Source organism: Neodiprion virginianus, chromosome 3, assembly GCF_021901495.1.
Source record: "Neodiprion virginianus isolate iyNeoVirg1 chromosome 3, iyNeoVirg1.1, whole genome shotgun sequence".
In the NCBI taxonomy this organism is placed as follows: Eukaryota; Metazoa; Arthropoda; class Insecta; order Hymenoptera; family Diprionidae; genus Neodiprion; species Neodiprion virginianus.
Window position 1 is genome coordinate 26,594,961 of NC_060879.1, and position 16,002 is coordinate 26,610,962.

The following is a 16,002-nucleotide window of genomic DNA, read 5'->3' on the forward strand; positions in this document are numbered from 1 at the left end:
TTTTTGGCGAAAATTTCCGCGATTTTCAAAAGTGCTGGAATAAATTAATTGTGGTACTATTCCGACCTAATTTTGCGAGAGAAATCGATTATGCGCAGTCCCAATACGCTGCGATCAACGCATCAAAAGTTACAGCCAAAAAACAAAACCTGTGATTATTTGAATCCTTACGTAATGTTTTTGATGTTTTCTTATACTGAAAATATTTATTGCTATTCCAGGTACAACCCGAGGTGGTTATCGGTGGTTGTTCGAGGTGGTTGGCGATTGTTGGAGGTGGTCGGAGGTGGACGAGGAGGAGGACGAACGGAACTGAGTCTCAAAGCCCTGTTGACGTAAAAGCAGCTATTCGATAGAAATTATAGTTTATAGTTTACACAGCCCATTGCATGATATTTCAGATATCACGTATAAAGAAGAAAAGATTTATTAAGATGCAAATTGTTCCTCTCTTCTTGCCATTGTGCTTTCAGCCATTGATGTGCTGTGTGTTTAAAATTTAGGACAGTTTATAATATAGAATAACAGGTACAGCTACGAATATAGCACTACAATAAATCTTACAGAAATGAGCTCTCATTGAGATTTCTCTGTATTTATAACTCGACGCGGGAAGGCAGAAATCAATGTAATGCCATCTGTAAGGTAATTGGACTCGTATTTGCACTACGAGAACTCGTTGGGCATTTTGCTGTGAAGTTTGAAGAATTGTTGTACAAGAAATTAAATAACTATAAAAATGGATAAAAAATATTATCTCTAATAGTGACTGTAGCTAATACAGCTTTAGCCGTATATTGATTATGTTTATGATCTATTGTGACAAGATCGGAATTAGATAAGCTCTCTAAATACTCTTTTCTAGTCTAATAATTTATATCATGTATATGTAAATGTATATTTCTTCAGTTTATACAATCACTGCACTAGGATTACCCTTGCCATGTTTCATGGTGCGCTTGTGTAATTTGTACATTATTAACCTTACGTTTTACTCTATTTGCGAAAAGTTGTGAGTGTTTCTAATTACTTCGCAATTATCTATGTACTGTACATGTATGTGTATATATGTATATGTATACTTATGCATGCGTATATACATGTATACACATATTTAAAACTAGATTTTTACAATAAACACGGAGGTTTTAGTACATTCACATACGGATTTCTGTGTATAGGTATACTTGAACTAAAATATCCTTATCTCTAACACGGAGTTCTTCGTAATTCGCATTTGTTCTTGTAACCCAATGTCCTACATACGATGGCAAAAATCGAGATCCAACTTGACTGAGTCTCAAAGCCCTGTTGACATAAAAGCAGCTATTTGATAGAAATTATAGTTTATAATTTACACAGCCCATTGCATGATATTTCATTATAAATACATATGTTTCAATGTATTTAGGAATAATTTATCAAATATACAGAGGTCATGTGCAAATAATAAATGAATTGATTCGACCGCAGTTTGATGTATTCATTAGAGCTTTAACAATAAATTTAAGCTTTGTTACTTCTTTTATTTTATTATGGATAATCAAAAACATTTCCGACTGTTCGTACTGTGAAAGCATGGGGATTAAACCAAATGTAGCAAAAGATTAGAAACAGTGTATGTAGAGTACGAGTATTTTTCTAACAATGCAAACACGTGCCGCTAGCTTAGTTTTGACATATCTAGAATACCACGCCTTGCGAATTAGCTTTCCAGACAGAGATGAATGATGAATTTTAAGGACTGCATTATCGTTGTTGAATACTCTATGCCTCATGGGAAAAGAAAATCTGTAACGATAAAATTGATGCACTGGATCATCGTCGACTTTAACTTTTGAAATGTCCTACCATTTTCGAACATCTCCTATCCCCCCCTACCACCTCCGACCATCAATGACCACTTTCGACCACCCCCTATGACCTTCTGCCAGCGCCGACCTCCTCCTACCATTTCCGAACACCTCCAACCATCCTATTTACATATATTACTAGATTAGCTATGATATGCAAAGAGAAGAATTATTCATTTCGAAATGGGATTCTATTCGACGCGCGCTCGATGTATTCCATAACATCAGTATTCATAATTATTTCAACAACTTTTCATTTGCTCTCTCGATCTTGAATTTTCATAGGCATAGAATCGAAACGCTGTTTTAGCTGGTCGCAAGTGAAGCATCTGCGTTGGGTGGAGGAGCGGAATTGTTTTTCGAAAAGTATTCGGATGGAAAAAAATTCAGAGTAACTGTAATACATCACGGATGCGTTAATTTTGAACGAGACGAAACGGATGCTTCGTATATGAGACAGTATTTAACGCTGCGTCGTGATTTGAAGACCTAGAAAGATGATAGGGAGAGAAAGAACGACGCTTCTTAACATTTCGAGTGTATTTTAACACACATTTGAAAGATACGAGCGAAATTTTTCATCATCCAACTGTCGCAGAACGGCAGCGTTATTAGCCGAGCCGTTCATTGAAGAAGATATCCTCAATCAACGGCTGACCATCGAAGGGCCTGGCCGCTTGAGTCTGGAATCGGCAGGAGAGATGAAGTGTGTATTTCTCGTATGAAACGTGAAAACTAAAAGCATTATACATCATATCATACCATCATACACCGTACACCATACATCATACATCATACATCGTACATCATACATCATACATCATCATACCTAGTATGACAGTTCGAAACCAAAGTTTGAATTTTCGGATGTTCGGAAAGTGACGTCACCAATCTAAAATCGGCTAGCCGAGTTCCTCAGTCTGGTAACAACCGCGCAGTAGAGCGGACGGTTGAGAGTCGCGCTCCGCAAATTTCGAGTACAGGGTTCTCAACCTCTCGGATCCCGCGCTTCGGGTCCGCTACGTATTTCGAGTACCGGGTTCTCAACCTCCCAGATCTCGCGCTTCGGGTCAGCTACGCGGTGAAACTCGACTTCCAGGATAAGCGCTCCGTGGTTCCTGGTTCACGTTTACAATAAATTATTTCAATTCGTTTTTCGCGCAACCCCAAATTCGCGAGCTGTCAGTCCGCTGATAAAATTTCTCGACTTCCAGGATAAGCGCTCCGTGGTTCCCGGTTCACGTTTACAATAAATAATTTCAATTCGTTTTTCGCGCAACCCCAAATTCCGTAGCTGTCAGTCCGCTAATAAAATTTCTCGACTTCCGGGATAAGCGCTCCGTGGTTCCTGGTTCACGTTTACAATAAATTATTTCAATTCGTTTTTCGCGCAACCCCAAATTCGCTAGCTGTCAGTCCGCTGATAGAATTTCTCGACTTCCGGGATAAGCGCTCCGTGGTTCCTGGTTCACGTTTACAATAAATTATTTCAATTCGTTTTTCGCGCAACCCCAAATTCGCGAGCTGTCAGTCCGCTGATAAAATTTCTCGACTTCCAGGATAAGCGCTCCGTGGTTCCCGGTTCACGTTTACAATAAATAATTTCAATTCGTTTTTCGCGCAACCCCAAATTCCGTAGCTGTCAGTCCGCTAATAAAATTTCTCGACTTCCGGGATAAGCGCTCCGTGGTTCCTGGTTCACGTTTACAATAAATTATTTCAATTCGTTTTTCGCGCAACCCCAAATTCGCTAGCTGTCAGTCCGCTGATAGAATTTCTCGACTTCCGGGATAAGCGCTCCGTGGTTCCTGGTTCACGTTTACAATAAATTATTTCAATTCGTTTTTCGCGCAACCCCAAATTCGCGAGCTGTCAGTCCGCTGATAAAATTTCTCGACTTCCAGGATAAGCGCTCCGTGGTTCCGGGTTCACGTTTACAATAAATTATTTCAATTCGTTTTTCGCGCAACCCCAAATTCGCTAGCTGTCAGTCCGCTGATAGAATTTCTCGACTTCCAGGATAAGCGCTCCGTGGTTCCCGGTTCATGTTTACAATAAATAATTTCAATTCGTTTTTCGCGCAACCCCAAATTCCGTAGCTGTCAGTCCGCTAATAAAATTTCTCGACTTCCGGGATGAGCGCTCCGTGGTTCCTGGTTCACGTTTACAATAAATTATTTCAATTCGTTTTTCGCGCAACCCCAAATTCGGTAGCTGTCAGTCCGCTAATAAAATTCCTCGACTTCCAGGATAAGCGCTCCGTGGTTCCTGGTTCACGTTTACAATAAATTATTTCAATTCGTTTTTCGCGCAACCCCAAATTCGCTAGCTGTCAGTCCGCTGATAAAATTTCTCGACTTCCAGGATAAGCGCTCCGTGGTTCCTGGTTCACGTTTACAATAAATTATTACAATTCGTTTTTCGCGCAACCCCAAATTCGGTAGCTGTCAGTCCGCTAATAAAATTTCTCGACTTCCAGGATAAGCGCTCCGTGGTTCCTGGTTCACGTTTACAATAAATTGTTTCAATTCGTTTTTCGCGCAACCCCAAATTCCGTAGCTGTCAGTCCGCTAATAAAATTTCTCGACTTCCGGGATAAGCGCTCCGTGGTTCCTGGTTCACGTTTACAATAAATTATTTCAATTCGTTTTTCGCGCAACCCCAAATTCGGTAGCTGTCAGTCCGCTAATAAAATTCCTTGACTTCCAGGATAAGCGCTCCGTGGTTCCTGGTTCACGTTTACAATAAATTATTTCAATTTGTTTATCGCGCAAGCCCAAATTCCGTAGCTGTCAGTCCGCTAATAAAATTTCTCGACTTCCGGGATAAGCGCTCCGTGGTTCCTGGTTCACGTTTACAATAAATTATTTCAATTTGTTTATCGCGCAAGCCCAAATTCAGTAGCTGTCAGTGCGCTAATAAAATTTCTATAACTGTACAATCTTCTCATAATCTTTTCGGTAAAATATATCGATGAAAAAATTATATTAAACCTCACACAGTATTTTTGATTTGTTCTCATGCTGAGAATATTTATTAGCATTCGAGGTATAACTCGAGGTGGCTGAAGGTGGTCGGAGGTGGACGAGGAGGAGGACGAGGAGGACGAGGATTTGTGCTGGGTGAGTAAAACACTTTTATAATATTTCATGGCAATTGTAATTATATTTCATCTGAAACATTACAAACTTGTCACGTTTACGATAAATTATTTCAATTCATTTTTCGTGCAAGCACATATTCAGTAGCTATGAATAATCTTATACTATTTATTATATTATTAATTAATCAAATAATATTCTTATAATATTTAATGGCAATGGTAATTATATTTCATCTGAAATATTACAAACTTGTCACATTTACAATAAATTATTTCAATTCATTTTTCGTGCAAGCACATATTCAGTAGCTATGAATAATCTTGTACAATTCATTATATTATTAATTGATTGATTAATTACATTATTCCTTACACAATATTTTTGATGTGTTCCTATACTAAAAATATTCATTACTATTCCAGGTATCACCCGAGGTGGTCGGAGGTGGACGAGGAGGAGGACGAGCTGGACGAGGAGGAGGACGAGGTGGACGAGGAGGAGGCGGGGTGGGTCGTGGGAGAGGACCTCTCCTCTCCTCAGAGGAGGGGAGGGGGAGGGGCAGGGAATGGGGAGAGGTGGGCGGGGAGGGGGAAGGGAAGGGAAGGGAAGGGAAGGGGTTGGGAGGGGTGGGGTGGGGAGGGTGGCGGGGAGGGAGGGAGGGAGGGAGGGAGGGAGGGAGGGAGGGAGGGAGGGAGGGAGGGAGGGAGGGCGGGTGGGAGGGAGGGAGGGAGGGAGGGAGAGAGAGAGTGGAGGACGGATGTCAATGCGGGCCCGTTAGACTTAATAGAGCAGTACACCCCCCCCCCCCCCTCCCCGCGCCCACCCGCCCGCCCGCCCGCCCTCCCTCCCTCCCTCCCGCCCGCCCTCCCTCCCTCCCTCCCACCCGCCCTCCCTCCCTCCCTCCCTCCCGCCCTCCCTCCCCCCTCCCCGCCACCTTCCCCACCCCACCCCTCCCAACCCCTTCCCTTCCCTTCCCTTCCCTTCCCCCTCCCCGCCCACCTCTCCCCATTCCCTGCCCCTCCCCCTCCCCTCCTCTGAGGAGAGGAGAGGTCCTCTCCCACGACCCACCCCGCCTCCTCCTCGTCCACCTCGTCCTCCTCCTCGTCCAGCTCGTCCTCCTCCTCGTCCACCTCCGACCACCTCGGGTGATACCTGGAATAGTAATGAATATTTTTAGTATAGGAACACATCAAAAATATTGTGTAAGGAATAATGTAATTAATCAATCAATTAATAATATAATGAATTGTACAAGATTATTCATAGCTACTGAATATGTGCTTGCACGAAAAATGAATTGAAATAATTTATTGTAAATGTGACAAGTTTGTAATATTTCAGATGAAATATAATTACCATTGCCATTAAATATTATAAGAATATTATTTGATTAATTAATAATATAATAAATAGTATAAGATTATTCATAGCTACTGAATATGTGCTTGCACGAAAAATGAATTGAAATAATTTATCGTAAACGTGACAAGTTTGTAATGTTTCAGATGAAATATAATTACAATTGCCATGAAATATTATAAAAGTGTTTTACTCACCCAGCACAAATCCTCGTCCTCCTCGTCCTCCTCCTCGTCCACCTCCGACCACCTTCAGCCACCTCGAGTTATACCTCGAATGCTAATAAATATTCTCAGCATGAGAACAAATCAAAAATACTGTGTGAGGTTTAATATAATTTTTTCATCGATATATTTTACCGAAAAGATTATGAGAAGATTGTACAGTTATAGAAATTTTATTAGCGCACTGACAGCTACTGAATTTGGGCTTGCGCGATAAACAAATTGAAATAATTTATTGTAAACGTGAACCAGGAACCACGGAGCGCTTATCCCGGAAGTCGAGAAATTTTATTAGCGGACTGACAGCTACGGAATTTGGGCTTGCGCGATAAACAAATTGAAATAATTTATTGTAAACGTGAACCAGGAACCACGGAGCGCTTATCCTGGAAGTCAAGGAATTTTATTAGCGGACTGACAGCTACCGAATTTGGGGTTGCGCGAAAAACGAATTGAAATAATTTATTGTAAACGTGAACCAGGAACCACGGAGCGCTTATCCCGGAAGTCGAGAAATTTTATTAGCGGACTGACAGCTACGGAATTTGGGGTTGCGCGAAAAACGAATTGAAACAATTTATTGTAAACGTGAACCAGGAACCACGGAGCGCTTATCCTGGAAGTCGAGAAATTTTATTAGCGGACTGACAGCTACCGAATTTGGGGTTGCGCGAAAAACGAATTGTAATAATTTATTGTAAACGTGAACCAGGAACCACGGAGCGCTTATCCTGGAAGTCGAGAAATTTTATCAGCGGACTGACAGCTAGCGAATTTGGGGTTGCGCGAAAAACGAATTGAAATAATTTATTGTAAACGTGAACCAGGAACCACGGAGCGCTTATCCTGGAAGTCGAGGAATTTTATTAGCGGACTGACAGCTACCGAATTTGGGGTTGCGCGAAAAACGAATTGAAATAATTTATTGTAAACGTGAACCAGGAACCACGGAGCGCTCATCCCGGAAGTCGAGAAATTTTATTAGCGGACTGACAGCTACGGAATTTGGGGTTGCGCGAAAAACGAATTGAAATTATTTATTGTAAACATGAACCGGGAACCACGGAGCGCTTATCCTGGAAGTCGAGAAATTCTATCAGCGGACTGACAGCTAGCGAATTTGGGGTTGCGCGAAAAACGAATTGAAATAATTTATTGTAAACGTGAACCCGGAACCACGGAGCGCTTATCCTGGAAGTCGAGAAATTTTATCAGCGGACTGACAGCTCGCGAATTTGGGGTTGCGCGAAAAACGAATTGAAATAATTTATTGTAAACGTGAACCAGGAACCACGGAGCGCTTATCCCGGAAGTCGAGAAATTCTATCAGCGGACTGACAGCTAGCGAATTTGGGGTTGCGCGAAAAACGAATTGAAATAATTTATTGTAAACGTGAACCAGGAACCACGGAGCGCTTATCCCGGAAGTCGAGAAATTTTATTAGCGGACTGACAGCTACGGAATTTGGGGTTGCGCGAAAAACGAATTGAAATTATTTATTGTAAACGTGAACCGGGAACCACGGAGCGCTTATCCTGGAAGTCGAGAAATTTTATCAGCGGACTGACAGCTCGCGAATTTGGGGTTGCGCGAAAAACGAATTGAAATAATTTATTGTAAACGTGAACCAGGAACCACGGAGCGCTTATCCCGGAAGTCGAGAAATTCTATCAGCGGACTGACAGCTAGCGAATTTGGGGTTGCGCGAAAAACGAATTGAAATAATTTATTGTAAACGTGAACCAGGAACCACGGAGCGCTTATCCCGGAAGTCGAGAAATTTTATTAGCGGACTGACAGCTACGGAATTTGGGGTTGCGCGAAAAACGAATTGAAATTATTTATTGTAAACGTGAACCGGGAACCACGGAGCGCTTATCCTGGAAGTCGAGAAATTTTATCAGCGGACTGACAGCTCGCGAATTTGGGGTTGCGCGAAAAACGAATTGAAATAATTTATTGTAAACGTGAACCAGGAACCACGGAGCGCTTATCCTGGAAGTCGAGTTTCACCGCGTAGCTGACCCGAAGCGCGAGATCTGGGAGGTTGAGAACCCGGTACTCGAAATACGTAGCGGACCCGAAGCGCGGGATCCGAGAGGTTGAGAACCCTGTACTCGAAATTTGCGGAGCGCGACTCTCAACCGTCCGCTCTACTGCGCGGTTGTTACCAGACTGAGGAACTCGGCTAGCCGATTTTAGATTGGTGACGTCACTTTCCGAACATCCGAAAATTCAAACTTTGGTTTCGAACTGTCATACTAGGTATGATGATGTATGATGTATGATGTACGATGTATGATGTATGATGTATGGTGTACGGTGTATGATGGTATGATATGATGTATAATGCTTTTAGTTTTCACGTTTCATACGAGAAATACACACTTCATCTCTCCTGCCGATTCCAGACTCAAGCGGCCAGGCCCTTCGATGGTCAGCCGTTGATTGAGGATATCTTCTTCAATGAACGGCTCGGCTAATAACGCTGCCGTTCTGCGACAGTTGGATGATGAAAAATTTCGCTCGTATCTTTCAAATGTGTGTTAAAATACACTCGAAATGTTAAGAAGCGTCGTTCTTTCTCTCCCTATCATCTTTCTAGGTCTTCAAATCACGACGCAGCGTTAAATACTGTCTCATATACGAAGCATCCGTTTCGTCTCGTTCAAAATTAACGCATCCGTGATGTATTACAGTTACTCTGAATTTTTTTCCATCCGAATACTTTTCGAAAAACAATTCCGCTCCTCCACCCAACGCAGATGCTTCACTTGCGACCAGCTAAAACAGCGTTTCGATTCTATGCCTATGAAAATTCAAGATCGAGAGAGCAAATGAAAAGTTGTTGAAATAATTATGAATACTGATGTTATGGAATACATCGAGCGCGCGTCGAATAGAATCCCATTTCGAAATGAATAATTCTTCTCTTTGCATATCATAGCTAATCTAGTAATATATGTAAATAGGATGGTTGGAGGTGTTCGGAAATGGTAGGAGGAGGTCGGCGCTGGCAGAAGGTCATAGGGGGTGGTCGAAAGTGGTCATTGATGGTCGGAGGTGGTAGGGGGGGATAGGAGATGTTCGAAAATGGTAGGACATTTCAAAAGTTAAAGTCGACGATGATCCAGTGCATCAATTTTATCGTTACAGATTTTCTTTTCCCATGAGGCATAGAGTATTCAACAACGATAATGCAGTCCTTAAAATTCATCATTCATCTCTGTCTGGAAAGCTAATTCGCAAGGCGTGGTATTCTAGATATGTCAAAACTAAGCTAGCGGCACGTGTTTGCATTGTTAGAAAAATACTCGTACTCTACATACACTGTTTCTAATCTTTTGCTACATTTGGTTTAATCCCCATGCTTTCACAGTACGAACAGTCGGAAATGTTTTTGATTATCCATAATAAAATAAAAGAAGTAACAAAGCTTAAATTTATTGTTAAAGCTCTAATGAATACATCAAACTGCGGTCGAATCAATTCATTTATTATTTGCACATGACCTCTGTATATTTGATAAATTATTCCTAAATACATTGAAACATATGTATTTATAATGAAATATCATGCAATGGGCTGTGTAAATTATAAACTATAATTTCTATCAAATAGCTGCTTTTATGTCAACAGGGCTTTGAGACTCAGTCAAGTTGGATCTCGATTTTTGCCATCGTATGTAGGACATTGGGTTACAAGAACAAATGCGAATTACGAAGAACTCCGTGTTAGAGATAAGGATATTTTAGTTCAAGTATACCTATACACAGAAATCCGTATGTGAATGTACTAAAACCTCCGTGTTTATTGTAAAAATCTAGTTTTAAATATGTGTATACATGTATATACGCATGCATAAGTATACATATACATATATACACATACATGTACAGTACATAGATAATTGCGAAGTAATTAGAAACACTCACAACTTTTCGCAAATAGAGTAAAACGTAAGGTTAATAATGTACAAATTACACAAGCGCACCATGAAACATGGCAAGGGTAATCCTAGTGCAGTGATTGTATAAACTGAAGAAATATACATTTACATATACATGATATAAATTATTAGACTAGAAAAGAGTATTTAGAGAGCTTATCTAATTCCGATCTTGTCACAATAGATCATAAACATAATCAATATACGGCTAAAGCTGTATTAGCTACAGTCACTATTAGAGATAATATTTTTTATCCATTTTTATAGTTATTTAATTTCTTGTACAACAATTCTTCAAACTTCACAGCAAAATGCCCAACGAGTTCTCGTAGTGCAAATACGAGTCCAATTACCTTACAGATGGCATTACATTGATTTCTGCCTTCCCGCGTCGAGTTATAAATACAGAGAAATCTCAATGAGAGCTCATTTCTGTAAGATTTATTGTAGTGCTATATTCGTAGCTGTACCTGTTATTCTATATTATAAACTGTCCTAAATTTTAAACACACAGCACATCAATGGCTGAAAGCACAATGGCAAGAAGAGAGGAACAATTTGCATCTTAATAAATCTTTTCTTCTTTATACGTGATATCTGAAATATCATGCAATGGGCTGTGTAAACTATAAACTATAATTTCTATCGAATAGCTGCTTTTACGTCAACAGGGCTTTGAGACTCAGTTCCGTTCGTCCTCCTCCTCGTCCACCTCCGACCACCTCCAACAATCGCCAACCACCTCGAACAACCACCGATAACCACCTCGGGTTGTACCTGGAATAGCAATAAATATTTTCAGTATAAGAAAACATCAAAAACATTACGTAAGGATTCAAATAATCACAGGTTTTGTTTTTTGGCTGTAACTTTTGATGCGTTGATCGCAGCGTATTGGGACTGCGCATAATCGATTTCTCTCGCAAAATTAGGTCGGAATAGTACCACAATTAATTTATTCCAGCACTTTTGAAAATCGCGGAAATTTTCGCCAAAAATACAAAGGGGTTAGCCTCACCATTGGATGAAGAATATAAACACAGTCGCCCTCATGGGCTTTAACGTGACAACCGAAAACTGCTCTGTGAGGTATTCCAACGGTAGAGTTGAGTTATTGCAGAACATCAGAGAGTTGCCGATTTCGACATGATGCTGGCTGCATTCACCTTCTGAGTAACACAGTCTTCGCAATGGTAAGCCCAAGCCAGTACTTGGCCTGAGTGTACTCACCGACTTGTCGGCCTCCAAGAAATTGATAATGAGAATAAATATCTTTCAAAATTCGTAGCAAAACAGTGATTCAATTAAAGTATAGGTACCCGAGAGAAGAATGATGCATACATAGATCATGAATAAAAGTACATCAGATGAAATAATGATGCAGAGACCAAAAAGTATAAATGTCAGTATATGCGGTCCATGTTCGACACTGATATATATGATTCATTTATGATTAACATGTGATGCAAATTATAAATTTCATAATTTTCTAGGAAACATACTAGATAATCCACTATAATCGGCTATAATATGACAATAAAAGAATTGTTCGTTTTGATATGGGATTCAATTCGATACGCAATCTATATATTCCGTAACATTAATATCCAGAATTAGCAGTAGGAATAGGAGTGAGATCAGGAGTAGGTTCAAGAGTGAGAGTAGGAATAGGAGTAGGATCAGGAGTTGGAGTAAGGTTGTAGTAGAAGTAGTAGTAAGATTGAAGTATAAATAGGAGTAGGAGTAGAAGTAGGAGTATAGGAGGTGGGTAGGGGCGGGAAGGGTAGGGTAGGGTACGCTAGACTCCTTCTCCTACTTCTACTCCTACTCCTGATTCTACTCCTACTCCCACTCTTGATCCTACTCCTGATCCTATTCCTACTTCTACTCCTACTCCTACTTTATTCAATACTTTATAATGTTATACTCACAGTGCACAAATCCTCGTCCTCCTCGTCCACCTTGTTCTCCTCGTCTCCCTCGTTCTTCTTCTCGTTTACGTCCGAACACCTCCAACCACCGCCAACCACCTCCAACAACCACCGATAACCGTCTCCGGTTATACCTTGAATAGTAATGAATATTCTTAGTATAAGAACACATCAAAAATATTGTGTGTGGATTTATATGAATAATTAACGAATTAATAAAATAATAAATTCTATCAGCGCATTTATAGCTATTGAATTCATGCTTGCGCGAAAAATAAATTGAAATAATCTATTGTAAACGTGACAAGTTGGAAAATTCAAGATAAAATATAATAACAAGCGACATGAAATATTATAAAAGTGTTTTACTCACCGAGCACAAATCCTCGTCCTCCTCGTCCTCCTCCTCGTCCACCTCCGACCACCTTCAACCACCTTGAACAACCACCGATAACCACCTCAGGTTATACCTTGAATAGTAATAAATATTTTCAGTATAAGAACACATCGAAAATATTGTGTAAGGATTAATATAATTGAGTAATTGATTAATTAATTAATTAATAATAGAATAAATTGTATAAACTTATTCATAGCTTTTGAATTTGTGCTCACGCGAAAAACGAATTGAAATAATTTATTGTAAGCATGACAAGTTTGAAAAATTTCAAATACAACATAAATACAATTGCCATTAAATATTATAAGAATATTAATTAATTAAATAATAATATAATAAATTGTATGAGCTTATTCATTGCTACTGAATTTGAGCTTGCGCGAAAAATGAATTGTAATAATTTAATGTAAACATGACAAGTTTGAAATATTTTAGATAAAATATAATCACAATTGCAATGAAATATTATAAAAGTGTTTTACTCACCGAGCACAAACCCTCGTCCTCCTCCTCCTGAATCACCGCGGTTACCCGCAACCACCCCTAACCACCTCCAACGAAAACCGCCAACCACCTCGAGTTGTACCTCGAATGCTAATAAATATTCTCAGCATGAGAACAAATCAAAAATTTTGTGTGAGGTTTAATATAATTTTTTTACCGATATATTTCACCGAAAAGATTATGAGAAGATTATAAAGTTATAGAAATTTTGTTAGCCCACTGACAGCTACCGAATTTGAGCTTGCGCGAAAAACGAATTGAAATAATTTATTGTAAACATGAACCAGGAACCACGGAGCGCTTATCCTGGAAGTCGAGTTTCGCCGCGTAGCGGACCCGAAGCGCGGGATCCGGGAGGTTGAGAACCCGGTACTCGAAATTTGCGGAGCGCGACTCTAATCCGTCCGCTCTACTGCGCGGTTGTTTCCAGACTGAGGAATTCGGCTAGCTGATTTTGAATTGGTGACGTCACTTTCTGAACATCCGACATCCAAACTTTCGTTTCGACCTTCAATACTATGTATGATGATGTATGATGTACGATGTATGATGTATGGTGTATGATGTATGATGTACGATGTATGATGTATGATGTATGATGCATGATGATATGATATGACGTATAATGATTTCAGTTCTCACATTCCAGACAAGAAATACACACTTTATCTTTCCCGTCAATTGCAAACTGAAGCGGCTTGGCCCTTCGATCGTCAGGCGTGGACCAAAGATTCATTCTTCAGTTAACGAGTCAGCTAACGAGTCGAAATGTTCTTTGCTCTGAAAATCACGAAAGAAATTCAACTTAACCACCTTAGACTACTGACGGAAAATTCAACGATTTAAAAAAATGCTGGAATCAATTCTCTGATGCACTGTTCCGAGGTCATTTAGCGAGAGGAATCGATTGCCTGCAACCCGAATATGCTGCAAGTGACGGATCAAGAGTTACAGCCGGAAAACGAAAGATTTTCTGCGTCATACCTCTAACGCTTGTCGTTTGCTCTCTCTCACGTCTTTTTTACGTTTTCAATCATCCGATCAGTCTGGAAAGCGTTGTACTAATGTATTCTGGAGACGAAAAATCATTCGCTCCTAAAATCATGCGAAAAGGAAGGTAGAACACTTACCGTTTTTACTACGAATTCCGACAATTTTGAAAAATACTGCAATAGATTTTCCGATGACGAGTACCTGGCTATTCGACGAAGCTGGCCAAAGGAATCGCGGTTGTATTAACTGAATTGAAATAAATGGTCACTACAAAAATCGGAATAGAATCTAAGAATTCAATGTTCAAAGAATTATTCTCTGATAAAATGTGTGCAGAAACTGAATAAACTTTTGAATATACACTGAATGTATGAACGCTTACTTCTCTCATCCTCTTACATGTTATTATACTTTCCTTAAACCATGCATGAATTGAGTCGTTCTCTCACACACTCCGAAAAGGCAATTCATTACACGTGACGACATGCCGGTGGCCTATGAGCTGGAGCACAGGCGCTTCCGTTCCTTCTATTGGAGCGCCTGCAGCAATTTTTTCGAATTAGTTTCGCTGATATAATTAGCAAAAACGGCAAAAATCTTTCGCCAAGTACATCAAAAAATATGGTCATTACCCACAAAAATACGTTCTCTGATCAAAAACGTATGCATTTAATCACTTCATATAAAAAAGATTCAAATATGTATCTACTACTTTTAAATACATGTGTATTAATTCACAATGAAACCATGATTGAAACTTAACCCCTGCCACGCTGGGATTAGACTGAGCTTAAACTAATCCAACTACAAATGATAATTAAGTATGAATAAAAAATAAAATGACTCATACATTGAAAAAAATTCAGAGAAAAATAAAATAATTCTTGGAAATAATTTACACCTGAATCAATCAGACGACGAGAAGAAAGTTTTTGTTACACCTATTAGCTCTCGAAATATACCGATTTATCACTTCGACGAATTTTTTTGGTATCTTGGGAGTGGCCCCTCGTGTCCAAATTATTTCACATAAGAGGTCTTTTGGCAATAAATCTCCGTAATTGTTTTCCATAAGGATCCGTCAATCAAGTCTTGAGATAAAAAATCAAAAGCATAAAATGCCAATCTTCACGCCCATCGAAGATGGAGTGGATTATTGAGTTATCAGCCGCTGGGCACATGTTTTTCTGACCTCAGAAACATTTGTGATCGAATAATTTGAAAATCCCGAGACAGAGGTATTTGGCCCATTCTATTCAGGGATACCCTTTAGGAGGGTGACTTTTGTCATTGATCCAACCGAATGTTATCTCAACGAACAAGCGCCTTCATTGCTGCTTAGAAAAAGCTTTGTAATATTAAATAAGACGACCTGAAGCAAAATGGTATCAATTTGATGGGAACTTAATTACATGTGCATAAGCGTAGTTCCACCCCCCATGTGACATTACTTCGAAAAACACAAAAACAAGTATCCTCTACTTTTTCTGCTCTTTCAAATGCAATTAATTGCATCTAGATATGAGCAATAGGTTTTTAGTTACAAATAACTCGTAACTTTCAACCCCCATAATTATTGACAATTTAACCCCATCGTAATCGGACAAAATGCATTTTTCATTATTCGCCATGAGAATTATCCTCCAATTAGGTTCGTTCTAATATCTCAACTGGAAGCCTGCGA